This window comes from Pan troglodytes, chromosome 3, assembly GCF_028858775.2.
Source record: "Pan troglodytes isolate AG18354 chromosome 3, NHGRI_mPanTro3-v2.0_pri, whole genome shotgun sequence".
NCBI lineage: Eukaryota > Metazoa > Chordata > Mammalia > Primates > Hominidae > Pan > Pan troglodytes.
In genome coordinates, this window is record NC_072401.2 from 13,043,312 (window position 1) to 13,064,976 (window position 21,665).

Here is a 21,665-nt window from a genome sequence, read left to right on the forward strand (position 1 = left end):
AAACAGTTAGTCTCCAGGAAAATCACATTTCAGTTGCTAAACTCCACAGATAGGTTTATACCTCTTATTCATTAGTTACAATATGTTGAACGTTTTCTCAGGGCAGGGCTTATAAAACCAATTCTCATAATTTGAGAATTATAGGGAAATTCTCCAATTTTAGACAGAGAGATGAAAAGTGACCAATCTATAATAACCATAAAATAAAATTCAAAAATTAATTGTTTCAAAACCAAACTCACATGAAGCACAGCCACAGAACATCAGAGACTGTTGGCTTTTACCTTCCTATTTTGTTTACCTGGTTCCAAAATAATCTGAGTAAATTTTACATCTCATATGTGAAAACATTACTCATCCATTTATAATTTCTGGCTAGTAGATCTCACATTCAGTGATAAAGAGAAGTTTGGAAATCAACACAGGATAAGAAAAGTATCTTGGACAGTCTGTGACAGTCTAATCGATTGCTTACAGTATGGCTGCAATCATTTCCCTTCCCATATCCCTGTCCTTTCACAAAGGGAAATCTATTTCCATACTCCTAAATCCCAAGTCAATCTTGCCCCTTGCTTTGGCAAGAGAATGCAATATGCCAGCTTTGAATCTTGCTTCTAAGAATGTGCACTACTTTCTTTCCTCTTTCTCTTTGATGCATGTCACTACCATGTGAGAAATTTGAGTCTAGTGAGCTAAAGAATGCAAGGTCATGTGGAGCAGAGATAAGTCATCCCCCACCAGCAATGCTCTAGCAAAACTGCTAACTATTCACAGTTACATGAGTGAATCCAACAGAGGTGAGATGGACCACCCAGTCATGCCCAGTTCAAATTGCCAATGTGAAGAATCATAAGCCCAATAAGTGGTTATTTTGTTCAACTGTAACTTTTAAGGGAGTTTGTTATGTAGCAAAAGCTAACATATACTCGGTCTTTTTCATCACTAATTTTGTAAAAAGTTACTGTTTGCCATGGATCATTGATCACCTTTCTGATTCATGAGGCTCTATCTCAGTCCTCATTTGCATTGCTGTAAAGGAATACCTGAGGCTGGGTAATTTATAAAGAAAAGAGGTTTATTTTGTTCACAATTCTGCAGAATGTATGAGAAACATGGAGACAGCATCTGCTTCTAGCGAGGGCCTCAGGAAGCTTTCACTTATGGTGGAAGGGGAAGGAAATAAGACATCACATGGCAAGAGCAAGGAAGAAGAGAGTGAGGAGGGAGGTGCCAGACTCTCTTTAACAGCCAGTTCTTTCAGGAGCTAAGATGACAAATCACCCTACCCGGTGAGGGCCCCAAGCTATTCATGAGGCACCTGCCCTCAAAGTGCAAACACCTTCCATTAGGCCCTACTGTAACATTAAGAATCGACTTTCAAAATGAGATTTGGAGAGGACAAACATCCAAACTCTATCAGGCTCTATCCAGCTAAAACCTAAAAAGAGGGGCATTGCCCTTCTAAGATGTCAGTGGCAGCTTAGGCTGAAATCCTATGTTAGTGCTACTAAAAATACAAAATGTTCTCCTCTCTGGTCACAAGCATAGAATGATTTGTTTCAACCAGGTCATCCCAGCGTAGAATTAAGAAGTAAAATCATTAATAAGAAAATATCCATTTCACTGAAGGGAAAAAAACCACAATAACTTATGACAAGATTTCCTTGAGGTTCATTGCTAGAGTGCTGTGACTCATCAGTCAATACAAAAGTGAATAATCAGATGAGAGATGCTTACCTTAATCAGGCCCAGTGACCATTTAGAGACCTTGATGTGTATTTCCAAGAGGGTGAGGAATATAGAAAACAGCATTTGACACCTGCTTTGAGAATTCCTCACTATCAGCAGCATAGAGGAGACAGTCTTCATTGAGAGTATCATGTAATAACAGAGTCTGGCAAAGCATTTCCAGTCAGATCAAATATGGACCCTGCAGAAAGGAGGTAGAAAGGGCAGTCTTGAGCCCACCAAAAAGGGCAGCCTGGAGGAATAAGGTGACCCCAACCAATGGAAGGGATGATGGCAAGAAAGGGCCTGAGAGTTAAGTTGTAAGTGGCGGAAATGATGAGTCATTACGTAGACCAAGAAAACTGGAATTAAAAGAAATGACAGAAATACATCAGATAATATCCCAAATAAGACATGGCATAAAAGAGTCAGCCATATCCAAAGAACACTTGGACCAAATTAAAACTGTAGGATGAGCAGAGATGTTCTAGGCAGAGAACCAGGAAAAGGGAGTCCTAGCAAAGGAAAACATTAGGTGTAAAGACATAAAGACATGAAACCCGCATGGTATAATCAGGGAACGTCGTGGGTCTCAGGCCAGCTGCAGAGAGGAGTATTTGGTTCCGAGACGTAGATGATGATAATAAAGAGGTAAAAATCAAACTTTAAATGGCCTTATTCTTCAGGCAGCAAGTAGCCCAGCAGTGGCAAAATTAGCTTCCATATTTACATGTTCCCGTGTAAATGTGGAATTGATCTTAAAGACATTTGCTATCTAACAGCCTGACAGGCTTATTCTCCATGTTCTGAGGAAATAGAGCTTGTGTAAGTTTCTCTTACTCTCTCTGGTATGGGCTGCCAGGTTGTCACACTTATCTAGTTCCTAAAAATATGATCGGCAATTTTGAGGATGAGAACTAAAGAAAGTAGCTGTAAGATTGATAGTCATCTTCCCTTTTAACATGTCCCTCTTTTATAACTTCTCTTGGAAAAAAAAACACATTTAAGAAAGCAGAAAATATTTAGTGGAAAAGGAGAGAAAAGGGGCTAAGTAAAGAAGAGATGAAAGACACAACAAAACAAAAATCAACTTTAGAAAAAAGAAAAACCAGGACTAAGAGAAGAGAAGAAACACAAGCTAGAAAGAAGTGATAGATATTAACTAAAATTTGGCAACTAATTAGTAGGACACTTGGGCCAGGAGGGTAGAGAAAGAAAAAAATAAAGCAGGCAGCAAAAAAGCTTAATAAAGGAGTATAAATATAATGTTGATCAAGAATATTTCATTATCATACATTGTTAATTTACACTGAATTATGAAATACTTGGCCAACAGCACATATAGTACTTAGGTGCTGCCTTTGTGACTCTTACAGCTATAATATTAGTGGGAAATTAGAGAATTTATATTTTTTCTTATATCTCAAAGGGCAGATAAACAGTGAGGTGGGTAATGTTTGCAAGTTTACAACTGGTCAGTGCTGATAGGAAAACCCTGCTTCCTGATGCCATCTTTATAGTTACACAAATAAACCTCTCAGCAAATGTTTGTTGTTGGAAGTGAAGTGATAACACGAAGGCACAAAGTAAATCAACGGGAAACACATAAATAGAACTCAAGATTCCTGACTTGCATTTTTAATCATGGCTCTGCAAACTCGTTCTCGCATGCATAAAATACAATAAAATCACTTGAAGGAGACTTCTTCCTGCTTCCTCATGATGCAGCACCTTAATTTAGTGTAGGATTTCTCAGCTGTGGCACTGTTAACATATGGGTCCAGATCGTTCTTTGTTGAAAGGGGAAGGGTTCTATGCATTGCAGAATGTTTAACGACATTTCTGATCTCTATCCACTAGATCCTAGTAACATTACAACTAAAAAATGTCTGCAAATATTGCCAAATGTCCTCTGGGGGACAAAAATCATTCCCAATTAAGAAACACTGGGGCTGAGTGTAGTGGTCCATGCCTATGATCCTAGCACTTTGGGAGGCCAAGGCAGGAGGATCGTTTGAACCCAGGAGTTTGAGACCAGCCTCGGCAACATAGTGAGAACCCTATCTTAAAAAAAAAAACAAAAAAGCCAGGTGTGGGGGCATTTGCCTGTGGTCTCAGCTACTCGAGAGCCTGAGGCAGGAGGATCACTTGAGCCCAGGAGTGCAAGGCTGCAGTGCACTGTGATTGTGCCACTGCACTTCAGCCTGGGGGACAGAGTGAGATCCTGTCAAAAAAAATAAAAAAAAAAACCATTGATCTAGTGGAAATAGAATAGACCAGGCTACAGCAGGTAACAGATCTAGCTCCATCACAATGAATGGGGTGACCTGAGACAAACCAGTTTTGTTACACTCCATTCCTTCATCTGTCTAGTGCCCTTTTACATGACCAAGATGTGTTAGCTGTGAGTTTTATCAAAGTGGTAAGTAATGACAAAGATGATTATCAAAGCAAGTCAAATCTGGAAAGGTGTTTGTCCACAGTAGTCATTGATACAGGGAGTTTGGTGAAGGAATAAAAGGAATATAATAGGAATAAAAGTTATTGCTTGGGGAACAGTCATCATTATTAAGAGCAAATGGCCCAGCAAGTGTGGAAATTGAAGAATGAGGAACAAGACTGATGACACTGGGAACAGTAGCAGAGTGGAATTGGATTCAAGGAAAAAAAAAGAGTGGTGAGTAGATAGAATTCAGGTAGAGCTAAGGCTGGAACTCTACCTATGTGCTAGAGCAGCCTCTTTAGGCAGAGCTTGATGCCTATTGGGAGGGTCAGCACGGCGCCTGATACAGACACAGATTAGAGAATTTCACCCATAGTGTCTCGGATGTCACACTTGCATTTCGTGTTTTATTTCAAAAAGTATTTTAAAAAATGTGAGGCACTGGCCTGGGCACCTTATTATCTTAGACCACTTATTACATGTCCCAAACATTGGTATTCTTATTTGAAAAAACTGAGGCAATATCTTTTGAATAATCTAATGTATATAAAATGAGCTACAACAGAGGTTGAATCGTGGTAGGTTCTTGATAAAAACTATATATACATTTCCTTCTTGAGAAGCACGATGGTAACAAACATAATGCTTTCTCCTAGTAGCTTATATGAAAGGGGTAACAGTAGAGGAAAGGAATAGTTATTGAGTGCTTTCATAGCATACCACGCATGCATGTCATTTTCAGTCTTTACACACTTCTATGAAGTAAATATTTTTATCCTGTTTTAATGAATTAAAAAAATGAGATCCAGAGAGAGCAAATATATCACCTAATACTCATAAATAATTAAATAAGCTGAAAGTCACACCGTTATAGGTGACCCCAAAGTTTCTGCTGTTTCACTTACAGCACATCTCTACTCTCTAAAAGTCATCCCGGTAGTACCAAATGGGTTAGTGTTATTTACAAAAAATAAACACGCTACAAAATATAAGATGTTAATATTATTTCAAAGTCAGGAAGAGAAAAGCAAACCTGACAGTTGGGAAGCAATTTGGGATTCCAAATATATCATTTCTCATAACTTTAGAGGAATGTTTTGCTATTATGTTTGCTTGTGAAAGTATCCAAACAATTCCAAAAACATTTGAAGCAGGCATCAAATATTTGAAAAGCCTCCAAATTTTACAAAAGGAGTTGGCAAGCTTTTTAAATGTGGACTCTGTATCCAACTTTGCCACCTGAAGAAGGTGGACAAGTTTCCAATTGATGAAAATGCTAACAATAATGATTTTCTTTACTTAAAATGTGCAGAATAATTTCTGAACTCGTAAGACTGTCATAAGTACCCAAATGAACTATAACTTCTAATCGACAAAGCAATTACTTTTTTCTTAAGAATGAGAGAAATGTACCTTCATGAATTAGACAGGTTGTCCTACCGGGTGCTGATGAGACAGGCAAAAATAAATCTTTTTTTATCATAGTTACTGTAATAATACATTTTCTGAAAACTTTTTTTTAACCCAAGAACCACTGAAAAATGATAATCATTGTGCCCTTCTTACACATTTGAAGAAGCTCATATATCATAAGTCTAACGTTTGGTCTTTTCTTCCATTGTCTTCCTTGGGAAAAAGAGAAAGTTGAATGAATCTGAGCAGTTGCTTACATTTGTGCTACTTCAAATTGCCAAATCTTAGTCTTTGACATTTTATCATTGCCATGCATTGGAGAAAAATGCTCCTCAATAGGGTAGTATTTAAAATAAGAAGCCACAACCTTGTCATTATTAGTAGTACAATGGAACCAGGCACGCTAGAATCAGCCATCCAAGCTATGGAGGGGCTGGAAGTTAATTACATTACCTTAGACAATAAGTTGGTCTTCGTGGTTGCAGTTATCTCTGCACACAGTTGGCTCAATTTTTTGTTGTTGTGTAATGTCCCATTAATCACAGTTACATTTGTTCCCTGCCGTGTGATTCATCATCCTTTCCCCCTGAAACGACTTCCATTCTCCAGGACTCAAGATAAACCACTAATTTAAAGTGGCAGTGACCAACCTTGGCTATCAAAACGGCATAGTTTGACTGAGGAGAGTCAATGGAAGCACACACAGACTCCAGGCATTTCAGTCGATTCAAATTATCCCTTGTGATTGGGTTCAGGCACGGGGATAGAGATCAGGTGTGACAATTATAGGACAAACTCTTGAAATGAAGCTGAAGGTGTGTTTGTCTTTGAAACTTATCCGAGCACGTTCATTTGAAAAAGATGACAGAGCAAAGTACGTGGAGAGGGAGCAAAGTATAGTGAAAAAAATCATGGGCTAAGTTTGGGGAGAAATATATTCTCACTTTAGCTTTGAATAAAGATATCTGTGTGACCTTGAGCAAGTCACTTTATCACCTGGTCTCACTTAAAAATTGGGAACTTGGAACAGGTGATGTATTTACGTGGTGTTACTATTTTTCCTTTTCCTGGACTCTGATTTTTTAAATTTGAGAATTAGCAGAGAGAGGCTTCCTTTTAATAAAATATCAACAAAAAGTATTATATGAAGCATTTTGAAGTGTTTCTAATGATTAAAATATTGATTATTGGGAGGATAAATCTATCCCTGTTCTCAGCTGTATATTACCGATCTTTCTCCTTATCAAGATCAGACTTCAACATTCAGCAGGCTATTATTTATTTTCATTTTATCTCCTGCTAATTCTAACTTTGCCAAATGGCCACAAATATCTCCTAACTCTCTAATTAATTACTTTGTACAATTTTGTAGCCTAAGAAAAAAACTCTTCTATGATTCCCTCCAAGGTATTTCTGGAGTTTGGGTGAGAGGACCTATTAAATAGCTCAAGTAGCCAACCCCATAAGCAAATTTCTGGAGACTTAATCTATTGACAGAAAGTTTGGAATTATAAACTAATCATTATTTTATCAAATTAATAGTTTCATATAAATATGATACATGGGTTAATTCCTTTTAATTAATTAATTAATCACATCAGTTCTGAACTTAAGATGAAGCCTTTCAGAAATATTGCTCCTCTGATTCTGTTCCTTGTGCTGGTCAAATTCAGTAATTTATGGTAACATGACACCTTGTATTGTCATTAGTATTTCTTTTTGGTTTCAGTTTGCTTGTTTTGTGTTAGCGAAGTTCTTAAGATGGAGTTTTGATCTCACACATTTGAAGATAGTTTCTTGCATAATCCCTAGACAGAGCACTCAATAAATGTTCCTGGCAAGAAATGTGTTGTCCAGTGAAGCTTGATCAAATACCATGTATTTTCCACCCCTGCAGCCCCTCCTTCAGTTCTTATGAAGAGCTCCCAATTGCTAGTTGGTTGATTTTAGGGAACTAATACGAGCCAAAATCACATATTTTCTAATGTGTACTACTGACCATACACATCAATATTAAACTTCACAATATCAATGTAAAGTAGCTGCCTCCACTTGCTTTTTATAGATCAGAAAACCGAGACGTAAAAAGGTTAAATTATGTTTGTGAAACTGTATACCTGCAATAAGTGACTTGAGAGTCACACCCAGGCTATTTGTCCCCAATGTGCATGTACTTCCTATTACGTAGTGCTTCCTACATCACATAAACTAGTGAGTTTATGATTACCGGGAATCATAGACTTAATCTACGAGAGACCCTGAGGACATCACTTGGCATGTCCCTCTATTACAGACAATATGTCAGCTACCATAAGATTTTCAATTAAGACCTGATTAAGATGAAAGTGAACATGGGAAATATTTAGAACAAACAAGAATAGGCTTTTTGTTGCTTTTAAAAAACTATCAGTACTTTCATAAAGATGAATTCTTCTCAACCAGGGACAATTTTATGCTTCACAGGATATTTGGCCATATTTGTGGACATTTTGGTTTTTGAAGTTATCGCAACTGCAGTAATGCTATTGGTATCTAGCATGTAGAGGCCAGGGATGCTTTTAAACATCCTACAATGCACAGGAGAGCCCCTCACAACAATTAATTACCTGGCTCAAAATGTCACTTGTGTCAAAGTTGGAAAACCCTGATATAGACAGACAGTAATTAAAAAATATAATTGGAAAAAAATGAGTACCCATTAACAATAACAACAAAAGCTATAAAGTACATAAAGACAAATACAATAAAAATGGGCAGGCTCTTTATTGAACACTTAATAAAACATCATTATAGGATGTCTTTAGAAAAAATAGAGAAAAATATATAACTCATTCATTGAAGGGGAAAGTTCAATAATGTAAAGATGCTAAAACTCTACAAATTAACCTCTGTAGCCACTGAGATCCCATACTATTACTTTCTGAAACACTGAAATAGGCTGAGGAAGTATGTGAGGTAGCAAGAAGATTATTTTAGTGGGGGTAGAGAGAACAAAGGGTAGCTCCCAAAACTTGGGACCTTGTAGAACATTGTAAGAACTTTGACTTTCCTCTTAGTGAGAAAAGATAACATTGGATGATTGCTGCAGATGTGATTGTTTTTAAAAAGCTCAGTCATGTGGCTATGTGGAAAATAGTTTGTGTGTTATGTTGTGAGAGGGGCAATCAGGACTGAAGCAAAGCAACAGCTAGCTTGCGATTGCAGCAGAATACACTTAAGCAGTGGTGCTGTTTTTTCTTAGGAGGTGACAGTGAAGATTATGGAAATTGATCAGCGAGGAGACAACTGAGGGTAAAGCTAAAAGCATTCACTGTGTGATGAATTATCTGTAGATAGTGGGAGGGAAATTAGACCGAAATGATTTTAAGTTTTTGCCTTGCAAACCAAAAGTTAGGACTCGCCATTTTCTGAGATGGAGATAACTGAGATAGGAGTAGATTTGAGTGCAGGTAGAAAAGAAGACTTGAAGTTTGGATGCGAAGTTTGAGATGTGTATTAGACATTGGATAGATTATCAGAGACCACTAGATACATGAGTGTCAGTTCATGAGAACAATCAGGACTTAAGATACACAATTTGGGGTCATCAGGGTTAAAGCAGCACATAAGCACATTCAGATGATGAGATGACCTAGAGTAAAACCTGACAAAGTACAGTTTATGAACTAAGACTTAGAACATTTTAATATTTAAAGATCTGAAAAAAATACTGAAAATGCACAGTGTACAGTGACACTAGGAGAAAAATAATGATGACATAAAACTAAAGTGTAAATAGAATATAATTTCCAGTGTGATTGATAAAAGTTTTGCTAGCAATGGGACTAGTTCCCCAGATTAATAAAATATTTTAAATAACATCCAAAAGATAAAAACCACTTTAAAGAATATACCATCAAAAATTCAAAATTTGGCTAACTAATCTTAAAGTGATAAATATTTCTGCTTTTATTATATTAGCAAAATTAAAAAAAGAAAACAATTCATAATCCCTCAAAGAGGGAAAGATTGAATAAGCAATAATTTAGTAAGCTAAAGATAACTATAGAATAATATTTTTCAAGAATATTAAGTGATCTAGACATATTCAAATAATGTATTAAAGAGATAGAAAATAATATACAAATAATATGATGTCAATTTTATTAAATTATAAATGCACATATAAATAAAAGTAAAAATATGCATATAATGCCTGGTTATAAGGTAACATAAGAGAACATGGGATAAAATGAAAGACAACAGCACATTGACAGTTAAATTATGCATATATTTAAATTTTCATATTTACTTTTATGGTATTTTATAAATTTTTATAATCTGAATATAGTCTTACTGTATTTTAACATAACAACACTATAAAAATAAACTATATTATCATGGGTACAAAATGTGTTACTTTTTATCTTTTGTCTAGAAAGCTATTTACATCATCACAAATAATTCAAGCTGTGTCCCAGGTAATATTCTGTTTGAATAATCTTCCTGTGTCTTTTGTGTGGTGCTCTGCCCACTGCCATGACAGTTATGAACATTTTATGTGTCTGCTACATTTTTTGAGAAAATATGTGCTCACACTTTAAGAAATGCCTTTCAGTGATGAACTCACCCTGTGGGAATAACTGAAGTAAAGGAAGAGAGGAAATCGCCCCTGTGTGCTGGCCACCAATACTTGATTACAGCAACTACTCATATCCTCCCTCTTTCTATTGTCATGAAACCACTTCAGTGAGAAACAGTGGCTCTTTCCCATCCCTCCTTCCAAAAATAATGTTTGCATGACTGATGTAATAGAATTGAGAGTCCATATTAAGCTGACATATTTAGGGTGAATTGATTTTTGATAAAGGTTTTAAGACAATTCAATGGGAGAAAGAAAAGTCTTTTTAACAAATGGTGCAGGCACAACTGAATATTCACGTGCAGAGAAATGAAGTCGGACCTCCCCCTCATACTATACACAAAAACTTAATCAAAAGCAATGTAGGAACCAAAACTACACAATTAATTTTTTTAAAATAAAGGTGAATAAGCGTATGTGACCTTGGATTACAAACTGAATTTTGGTTATGACACCAAAGTCAACAGCAAAAATGGGAAAAAAGAAATAGAAACCAAGTTTAAAAAAAAATTTGCTTCAAAGGATGACATCAAGAAAGTAAAAATATAATTCATAAAATTGAAGACTGCATTTGCAAATCATATATTTAATAAGGGTCTAGTGTCCAGAATATTTAAAGAACCTTTACAACATGAGAATAAAAGACATTACAACTATATCACTTTGTGAAAAAGGCAAAACTAGTAGAGCTAGTACAAAGAACAGTAGTTGCCAGGGGCTAGTGGGGAGTGAGGAATGAATTAGCGGAGCTTGCAGAATTTTTATGGAAGTAAAAATATTCTGAATACTATAAGGGTGAGTATATGTCATTATACATTTGTCCAAAACCATAGAATGTACAACACCAAGAGTGAACTGTAATGTGAACTGTGGACTTTGGCTGACAACCATGTGTCAAGGCAGGTTTGTCAGTTGGAATAAACATTATGTGCCTTTTGGGGTGTTGCTAACGGGGGAGACAATCCATGTGTGGGAACAGGATATACAGGAAATCTCTGTACCTTCCTCTCAATTTTGCTGTGACCCAGAGGCTTATATTAAAAAATAAAATCTTTAAAAATGGAATTAAAAAAAATAAAGAGACAGATTACCCAGTTTTTTTTTTTAATGTGAATGTTTAGATAGACATTTCTCCAAAGAAAATATACTAACGGCCAAGAAGCACAGGTAAGGAAGCTTAATATCATTAGTCATCATGGAAATGCAAATCAAAGCTGAAATGAGATACCATTTCACACATAGTAGGATGACCATAATCAAAAAGGTGGACAATGACATGTGTTATTACAGACAGGATGTAGAGAATTTGGAGCCCGCATACATTCCTGGTTGAAATAAAAAAAAAAAATGTGCAGTCACTTTGGGAAACAGTTCAAAAGTTCCTCAAAATATTATCCATAGAGTTACTACATGACCCAGCAATTGCAATTGTTCATGTACACACAAAAGAAGTTAAAGCATTCATCCATAAAAAAAGTCATACACAAATATTCAGATCAGTATTATTCATAATGGCTAAAAACAGAAACAAGCCGAAGTCATGTTTATCAAAGGATGAATGCATAAACAAACGTCCATAAAATAGAATATTATTCAGCCTTAAAAATAATGAAGTACTGATGAATGCTATAACATGTATGAACCATGAAACCATTATTATAAATGAAAAAACCAGACATGAAAGGTCACATATTGTATGATTACGTTCATATAAACTCTTCTGAATAGGTAAATCCTTTGTGACAGAAAGTAGATTAGTGGTTTTGCAGAGGCTGGGAGAGGAAGTAATGGAGTGTGACATTAATGAGGGCAGCTTTTTTTTCTTTTTTTTCTTTTTTGAGATGGAGTTTCACTCTGTCCCCCAGGCTAGAGTGTAGTGGTGCAATTCAGCTCACTGCAACCTCGGCCCTCCAGGTTCAAGTGATTCTTGTGTCTCAGCCTCCCGAGTAGCTGGGACTATAGGAGTGTGCCAGCATGCCCGGCTAAATTTTGTATTTGTAGTAGAGATGGGGTTTCGCATGTTGGTTAGGCTGGTCTTGAACTCCTGACCTCAGGTGATCCACCCACCTTGGTCTCCCAAAGTGCTGGGATTACAGGTGTGAGCCACTGAGCCAGGCCTGAGTACAGCATTTCTTTCTGGGACAATGAAAATGTTCTGGAATTAGATTATCGTGATGACTGCAAAACTTTGTGAGCATTCTAAGAGCCACTGAGTTGTCCCCTTTAAAAAGTAGAGTTGTTTTATATGTGAATTAAAATTAAAAGGAAAAGGGGATCTGCTTTATGTTTAAAGTATTCTAAAAATGCCATGGATACCACCATGAAGCCTGCTATATGATGCTGTAACTAGATGTCCTCTCCTCTTCTTGCTTTACTCAGCTTTGGGCTTTCAACCGACTTTCATGAAGGTGCATGTCATTTGCTTATAGGATGCACAATGTAGATACACATTACTGGGTACACAATGAGTTGTCTAGAGAAAAGATATTTCAATTACAAATATTGAGAAACTTTCAATTGTTCAAAGCATGAATATAAGTGGGTGAGATCTTTCTTGATGGAGTCAGCTTGGCCTTATGCTTTAACCCTATTGTGTTCCATGAACCTGGATGACCATCACAAGCCATTATAGTCAATCCTGGATGCATCCCAGCTCCTTCTTAACTAAATGATACAATACACCCCAGCTGTTCTTTTATGCACTCTCGGTATCTTCTAAGCTAAAATCTTAAACCTAAAATAAATATCCTTATATTCTAACTCATAATTATATTATAATTCAGGATAGCTGATTGAAATTAAATTTAAAATCAGTATATTCACGATTGCCTGTGATTTTTATTAATAAATAACAGAAACAATTTCTGTGAGATTTACAGATACAGGCCATAACTGGCAAAGACATGTAAATGTGAGATTCCAGTGAGATATCTGCATGAATTATTCAAGACATTTGGTTTGCACTTTAATTGCACATCGATTTGAATGTTGTGTGTGTGTGTGTGCTTATACTCTCACAATGATGACCATAGGCAGCATAATTATACACTTAGAATGGCCATAGCCGTTGGCAATGTGTAAGGTTTATAATGTTGATCACTGCTTTAGTAAGCTTTCATTAGATTATGCTATGATAATAAACAACGACTCCTCTATTTCAGTGGCTTCCAGCAACAAAAGTTTCTTTCCTGTATTACATCTTAGGAGCCGTAGTTTGCTGTGTTCTTCCCAGTCTCTTTCCACTCTGCAATCAAGCTTTAAAAACCAACCTTTGAGTCAGTCTCATGGTACAAGGAAAAGAAAACAATATCCACACCAGGCGAGGGTTCTGAAAGCTTCTGTTTGGATATGGCAAGGTCACTTCCATTGCCTCTCCACTGAACACAAGTCACAGGGCCAACCTTGACATCAAAGGTGTGCAGCTGTCTACATCTACTAGACTGAGGCACCATAAGTCACATAGAAACACTTGGAATTGCAAATTATCTCACAGAAAGGAGAGAAACAAGTAAGGAAAACAAACAAAAAATGCCGCAAATGTGCTATTGTCTCCAAAAGTCCAAAAGAATCAGTCTCTTACATACTTCTCGGCCTTGCAGACACTATTCCTCTTTCTAATACCCTTCTGCCCTTTGCTACCTGACAACTTTTAGGAAGATTCATTTCCCTGATGAAAGTATTTAGTACCTTCTTTGTCTTTCCATAATTGTATTCCCTAAGCCCCTATTATAATATTAACTATATGCTTGTGATGTATTTATTTTCAGTTACCTCTGCCTATAAACTACTTAAGGCTGGGACTAGGGAATGTTCTCTTTGTTACCTGGGTTCTGAAACTGTAAATGTTCAGCGAATATTTATACATCAATGACAGAACATTCTCAAGATCCATCACTGAGTGGACCATTTTATGTTTTATTTTATGACATTCTCTTTCTCCCTCTTTCCGCCCTTATTTCTAACTTTAACTAACATTGGTTGAGTGCCTTCTGTTTGGTCAACAATGTAGCATAAACAGAAGATGAATAATGCATTCTGCGTGTCATTCAGGGACCCAGAGTTAACTGTAAGATGGACATACTTGAACAAGGAGTTAGATTAACCTTAATACATAATGTCCAGGCTGGTGATCCTAACATGGACCCGGAATCTGACAGTCTTAATATTTTACCAGCAATTCAATTGCAGGGCTTTCTATATTCCAATTCAGAGAATTTTGAATGAAATTATTTTCACTGTAGAATGTCCAAAGGAATTCTAAAAAATTTACCTTCCTGCCAAAATTCTTTAGTTGTGTTTTATGGTAAACACACTTGATTTTATTGTCAGACAGCTGTCCTTTGTAGCTCATACAAGACAATCATTTCCTTATCTCTATATTTATTGTTTTCCAAACTGATCTGTTAGCTTTAAAAAAAACCCCTCAGCTTATTATCACAGTGTTCATCAAATCACTATTATAATCTTAACACCAACACATTTCAGTTATTACCAAGTTGTTGGTTGTTAAATAATAATTTATACTATAAATGTTAACAGTGTGTCACATCCCAGAAGGGCTCATTTGAACGTGATTAAAATAAGAACTAGTCATCTGAATTAATGTACTCTCTGGTTGAGATTAGAAAGAGAAATAGAAACACCTTTTCTAGACAGATGAAGTTCTGTGAGAACAAAAAGTGCCTTTGCAGTAACACAATTTCAGAAATAATGAAATATCTATGAGTTTGGTATTCTGTTCAAACCATACAAATCCACTAGGGAAAAGGTAAAGAGCTAACCTTTACTGGTGTAACAGAATTTGATGTTTTCTATAAAACAGGATTTTTCCATGACATAGGTTGATTGGGCCTGTAGACTAAAAAGAGTTAGCTAATAATCCAATAGTCCACCATATTAGATATTTTTGAGAAAAACAATGGACTCAGTTCTCTGAACTGATTAAATTATTATCCTTGGAGTAAACTCCACTCTTTCCATCCCCCTTTTAACTCCCTCTGGTTGTAGAGAGTTTGTTGCGTAGATTCCGAATGTCACACTTCAGAAGAAATCTTAAACAATCACTGCCTCCCAGAGATAGTAAATGAAATTGAGTGGGTATTGAAAACATGACAGGTCAGCAGCAATATATTAACTACCAAGTGTTGCATAAAAATGTACTTCAAAACATGGAGGATTGAAGCCAAATATGTTTCATTATCACAAGTAGAGTCTGTGGGTCAGGCATTGGGAGTTCCTCAGCTGAGCATTTCTGTCTCAGGGCTTTTCATGAGCTTGAAGTCAAGATACTGGCCAGACTTGAGTCAGCTAAAGGCTTGCCTTGACGAAGAGAAAGAATGCACTTCCATGATGACTCAACCACAGGGACAGGCACTACTGGCCAGTTGTTGGTAGGACTTCCAATGTGGGCCATTCCACAGGACTGTTTTAATGCCCTTATAACATGGATTTCTCCAAAGCAAATGATGCAAGAGAAAGTAAGACAGACTATTGTAAAGATTGTTTCTTTCAAATTATTCATATAATCAGTATAATCAGGATTTAACTAGAGTGTCTCTGTCTTGGCACTATTGACATGTTGGGCCAGAACAATTATTTGTTGTGGGGAACCATCCAATGCATTATAGAATATTTAGCATTATTCCTGGCTTCTACCCATGAGATGCCAGTAGCACTCTCTGCTCTCCAATTGTGACAACCAAATTGTCTCCAGACATCGGCAAGTGTGCCCTGGGAGAAAATGACCCCAAGTTACGAGCCGCTTGAAGCTGTTATCACAGCCAATACTCGAGTAACCTTGAAAGAAAATATAGTCAGCAAAGATGATAACCAAGTTTAGAGGTAGAAAAATCTAACAGGGCCATCAAAAAGAAGAAGAAAATAAATAAGAAAATAAAAACCTTCTCTGCAATCTATACAGTCTCAATTCAGACCCCAAACTGAAACCTGATATTCTATCTCCTATAAATATTGACTGATCCTTTCCCATGGTCTGGGGCAATGGCTCCTGAAAATAAGCAAGTGATTAATATGAGGTCCCAGCTCCAAATAGATTGCTCTTTTCTGTCCATTTTCTTAAGTTTCCCATCTTTCATTCACATTCACCAAAAACTCAATAAAAGAACCTTAGGTAAGATAAATAAAATCATTAAAAATAAATAATTTTCCACAACACGTATAGTCACAGAATATTACTTTTTTATAGTACAAATTCACCTCTCAATAAATGTTTTTACTGAAAAGTTTGTATAGCATACCTCAGGATTCAGGGTATCATAGGTAGCTTATAAAACCTATATAATGTCTTTATAATGTAAAATATAGAAAAAAGCCAATAAAGATAGATAATTTAGCAATAATAATAATTATGGTAATGATAATGAAAACAATAATAAGTAGCCCAAATGTGAGAAAGATAAAGAATTTTAAAGTACCAGTTACAAAGCCTTAACTGAATGCTAAATATAGATTTAAATTTTATTTTGAACATCTTGAAGCCTAGAACAAAATGGAAGATATGACCAGCATCATATTTTATACAAATATTTCACTCTTTGTAATTACCATCAGTGATTCTTTCTTCTTTCCTCCCCAGCCAGCCAATAAAAGTTGAACCGAAGTGGAAAAGGTGAAATTAGTTTTCTGAGTTAAAGATTGATGACTGTAACCACCATTAATTTGAATTTGTACACTGGTTTGTTATTTACTTGGATTTGAATTCAAGGTAAATAATATAAGAAATAAGGTTTACAGTTGGAAACATGTCTACTTTTCTATGACAAAGATTGATGAAAGGGAAGTTTACAATTAAAATTTTATTAGTGTGAACCTTGAAAACAAATTAGTTAGTGAGTGGTTCTCTAGGGCTGGGAGAGAGGAAGAATGGTTCATAATGTTAACAGGAATTAGGTTTTTTTTGAAGTGATGAAAATGTTCTGTAATTAGTTATGGTGATAGTTTTAAGACTGTCAATATACTAAAAATCATGGATTGTACACTTTAAACGAGTAAATGTATGATATATGAAGTGTATTTTAATTTTTAAAAATTAAAAATGTATCAGTAATATAGATATATGAGTGGAAAAAAATCAAATGTAACAGATAAGAAAGTAATTTGATTGGACTTTAAAAAATGAAAAAATAATTAAGTCTTCTATCAATGAAATATTTATAAAAACAGTATTTTTAATTAACCTATATAAAAGTGGGACTTATGTATTTTCCAAATTGATTTATTTTCTCAATGCATTAGCTTATTGTTTTGACATTTTGTAGATTCAACATGACATACTTTTTCAGGTAGGAACCATGACATATAATTATCTTTTACAATCTCAAAGTGATTAGCACAGTTTGGTAAACAGTAGAACTGTGTAATATAAACTTAGTGATAGAAAATTGGCATAATCTTAGTGACTTTTCAAATACTGACCTTGTTTCAGAATGCTAACCCAACCTATTAGAGGATGCTATAAAGCTAGAAATAAGTCCAAATATATTTAATAACAGATTAATATCCAAAAATTAGATCAATACGTTAAAAAAATGGGTTAACTATAAAATGGATTTTATAAGAAAACATTAGAAAGCAGGCAAACAAATAAAAGAAAACAGGTGTCAACTGATTAAATATCCAACATGAAAAACAAGGTTTAATTACTGAGTTTGTGAAAATGACTTGAAGAGCCAACTGGCTGCAAATGTGTTGGAAAAGGGCCTGGCTACAGACTCAGAAAAACTCAGAGATGCATCTCAGCTATTTCCCTTAGCTAAATTATTAAATGTTCTTAGTCACAGTTTCTAAGAACTCATTTAAAAGTAGTCACTCCTGGCCAGGCATGGTGGCTCACGCCTGTAATCCCAGCACTTTGAGAGGCCGAGGCAGGCGGATCATGAGGTCAGGAGACTGAGACCACGAGACCACCCTGGCTAACATGGTGAAACCCCGTCTCTACTAAAAATACAAAAAAATTAGCCGGGCATGGTGGCAGGTGCCTGTAGTCCCAGCTACTCGGGAGGCTGAGGCAGGAGAATGGCGTGAACCCGGGAGGCAGAGATTGCAGTGAGCCGCCATAGTGCCACTGCACTCCAGCCTGGGTGACAGAGTGAGACTCTGTCTCAAAAAAAAAAAAAAAGAAGAGTAGTCACTCCTTCCTCAAATTCTTTCTTACCCCCATTCTTTCTATCCTTTCCGTTTGCAACTTCAGTAAGCTATATGTCAAGTATTACATTATATCTCTATCACTTTAAGCTTCATTCTTGATAATTTTTCCCTGTTTTATCATCTAATTTATAAATATTTTCTTCAGCTCTATCTAGTCCACTTTTAGCCCATCTAGGAAGTTTTGTTCTGCTTGTTTTTGAGTGCCGTTCACCTCTAGGTATGCTAAGAAAACAGAGTGGTCATTGAAATTGTGGGGTTTGGAGTCATCCTGACCTGGGTTTTAACTACAGGTCTGCTATCCTCTAGTAACAGGCCAGTAGGACCTCAGGAGGTTCTTAGGGTTTAGTTTTTCCTCATCTAAATATAAGGAAAACAGCACTTGCCTCACAGACTTATTCTAAGCATTTGTATTAGTTCATGTTCTCCAAGATACAAATGCCAAGACTGCAATAAATGTCCAAATATGTAATAGGAGAGAAGCATGAGAAAGAAAATATGAAGCTGGATAGGCTGGGAAACAAGCCCAATGCTAGTGAAGATGAGAGGGAAGAAACATTCCTGGAAGCATCCCAGACCAGCGTGAAGCCTAAAGAGGGTTCAGCAAGATCAAAGTCCACTGTCCGGGGTTCCTGGAGTCACAGTTATCCATAGTCAACATACACGTTTCCTGGAATTGACCTGCCTTAGTATCCCTGCCACACTCAGTCACTGGCTAAGAACATGCCCATGGGAAGAGTGGCCTCCATACAAATGTGATGATAGATTACAGAGCCAACAGGTGTCTGACCTAGTCAAGTAAGCACTCTATTATTGGAGGTCTTCAAGTCACATTTGCATGACTGCTATAGTGTTAAATAATTATTGATATGGCTTGGCTGTGTCCTCACCCAAGTCTCATCTTGAATTGTAACTCCCATAATTCCTACGTGTCGTGGGAGAAACCTGGTGGGAGGTAATTTAATCACGGGAGTGGGTCTTTCCCATGCTGTTCTTGTGATAGTGAATAAGTCTCACAAGATCTGATAGTTTTAAAAACAGGAATTTCCTTGCACAATCTCTCTCTCTCTCTCTCTTTGCCTGCTGCCATCCATGTAAGACAAGCCCTTCACCTTCCACCATGATTGTGAGGCCTCCCCAGCCAAGTGGAACTGTAAGCCCAATAAACTTCTTCTTCTTTTTTTTTTTTTTTTGGTAAATTGCCCAGTCTAAAGCATGTCTTTAGCAGCAGCGTGAAAACAGACTAATACAATTACATACAATAAGTGCTCATCACAGAGCCTGACAGAGCAGCACACTCTACTTCATAAATGATCAAGAGGCGGTCGTGCAACATAGGAGTATGGTGACTCAGTTCACTGCTAAGCCTGAGGCTTCCTCTGAAGCACCAATCAACCATTCCTAGATATCATGTTAGCAGGGGTGTTCTACAAATGTCAATAAACCACAGCCTCAAGAGTTACAGGGGCTTGAGGTTACATATATTCAGAAAGTCTTAATAGAAGAGGTGGCATTTGATTTAGTTCTAAAGAATGAGAGCAACAGGAGAATTCCAGGCAGCCTTAGAGTAAGTATCTTGAGCAAAGACTGATAGAAATACAGAGAGAGGGATGATTAGAACATTTCTATGGTAAACGTGCTTACGGTGACCCCTTTCTGGGAGAATTACCTGTTGGAAAGGTGTCTCTTCTGCATCATTTGAGAGTTGCAAATGAAAGAGACAACAGTGAGCACTGAAAATGACTCACCAGGGCTTCAGAGTAAATATGCACAACTTTGAAATTCAATACCAAACACTTTTCCTCCATGCCAAAGAACAAATTCTGTGTGCAACCCACCAAGGAGGCACTGGGTCTGGAGAAAACTCAGTCTGTTAAAAAAACGTGTAGAATAGAGAATCCCGGGATTTCTATTTTAGCCACAGTTGAATCAGTCACCTGGAACAGGTCTTCTAACACACTGAAACGGCTCTCTTATCTTTACAATAGATGCTGGGGCTACTTACTCTCTGTGTCCATTATCAACGAGAAAAACGCTACAATTTTGCCCTGGGTAATCACTAAAATAAGTAAACCCTGAAGATTTCTGACTCAAAAGCTGTTTTATCCTTTTCAGCTCTCTGATTCTTATTTTTACTCCTGGGGGGAGAAAAGTAACTATTGCCATCCATCAAAGGTGAAAGTCATGAAACAGCTAATTGGTTTTGAATTTAGTCTCATCAGGGGGTCAAGAAAAAAATTTGGATCAGACTTGACAGTTTTGAGTGTGTCCTTAATGTTTTGTCTTTGAAAGAAAAGAGATGCATTTTTCAAAAGTCAAGGAGAAAATGATCTCCAAGGTATCTAACTTGCATATTAGAAAATATACCTTGCCTATCAAGGAATGTTTGAGTTTGTAGCAAAAGTGAAAGTCAACTCTCAGATAATCCAGGAGTGAAAGGGATCATGGACATGGATAGCAAAAATCATGATGGCAGGGCGTGCTGCGGAGATAACTAACGGGGGACTAGGCCTGATCTTATTTTAATAGCTCTCCGCTGCCTGCTCGCTGTGGGCCTAATTGGCTTGACATCCTCTCTTTTCCATCTAAGAACTTTCCAAAGGCAGACTTGTCATCTGTCTTCACAAAGCTTATAGAAGGAAAAACATGGAGAGACCCCACTCAGTGAAGGCCTCTATATCTCCCTTTGACCACATTCTGACTCCAGCTAAAATGCCAACGTCATCCCCCTAAAACCCCAATTATCTTGAAAAGCCAAGCCTAAAGTCTATGTTTCTTTATATCACACCCTGCCTGAGTTTCTTGATTTAAACAAACATATGGCGATGGATGAAGCAGGGTAAGATAAACTGTATGTTGGAAGTAGGAGATAGTATTAATTAGAGGTTTTTAATAATGACCCATCTTGAATGGGAAAGGCACCTCAATGTTAAACACAGAGAATTTATAGACCCATTATTAGTGTGGTCCTGGAAGACTGAAATTTGAGTGTTTATATCAGATGACATTGCAGTCATTAAGCATAAGTTCTAAAAACTATGCCTATTAACAGATCTACCCTAGGTTTTATGACTTAGTGAGAGCTGGCATATTAGTTAGGGTTTAAAAAAAAAAAAAACTTGGGGGAGGGGCAAACATGGCCTAGTAGAAACAGCTCCGGTCTGCAGCTTCCACTGAGACATATGCAAAAGGCGGCATGATTTCTGCATTTCCAGCTGAGGTACCCAGATTGTCTCATTGAGACTGACTAGGCGGTTGATGTGACCCATGGAGAGCAAAGAAAAGCAGGCTTGGGCG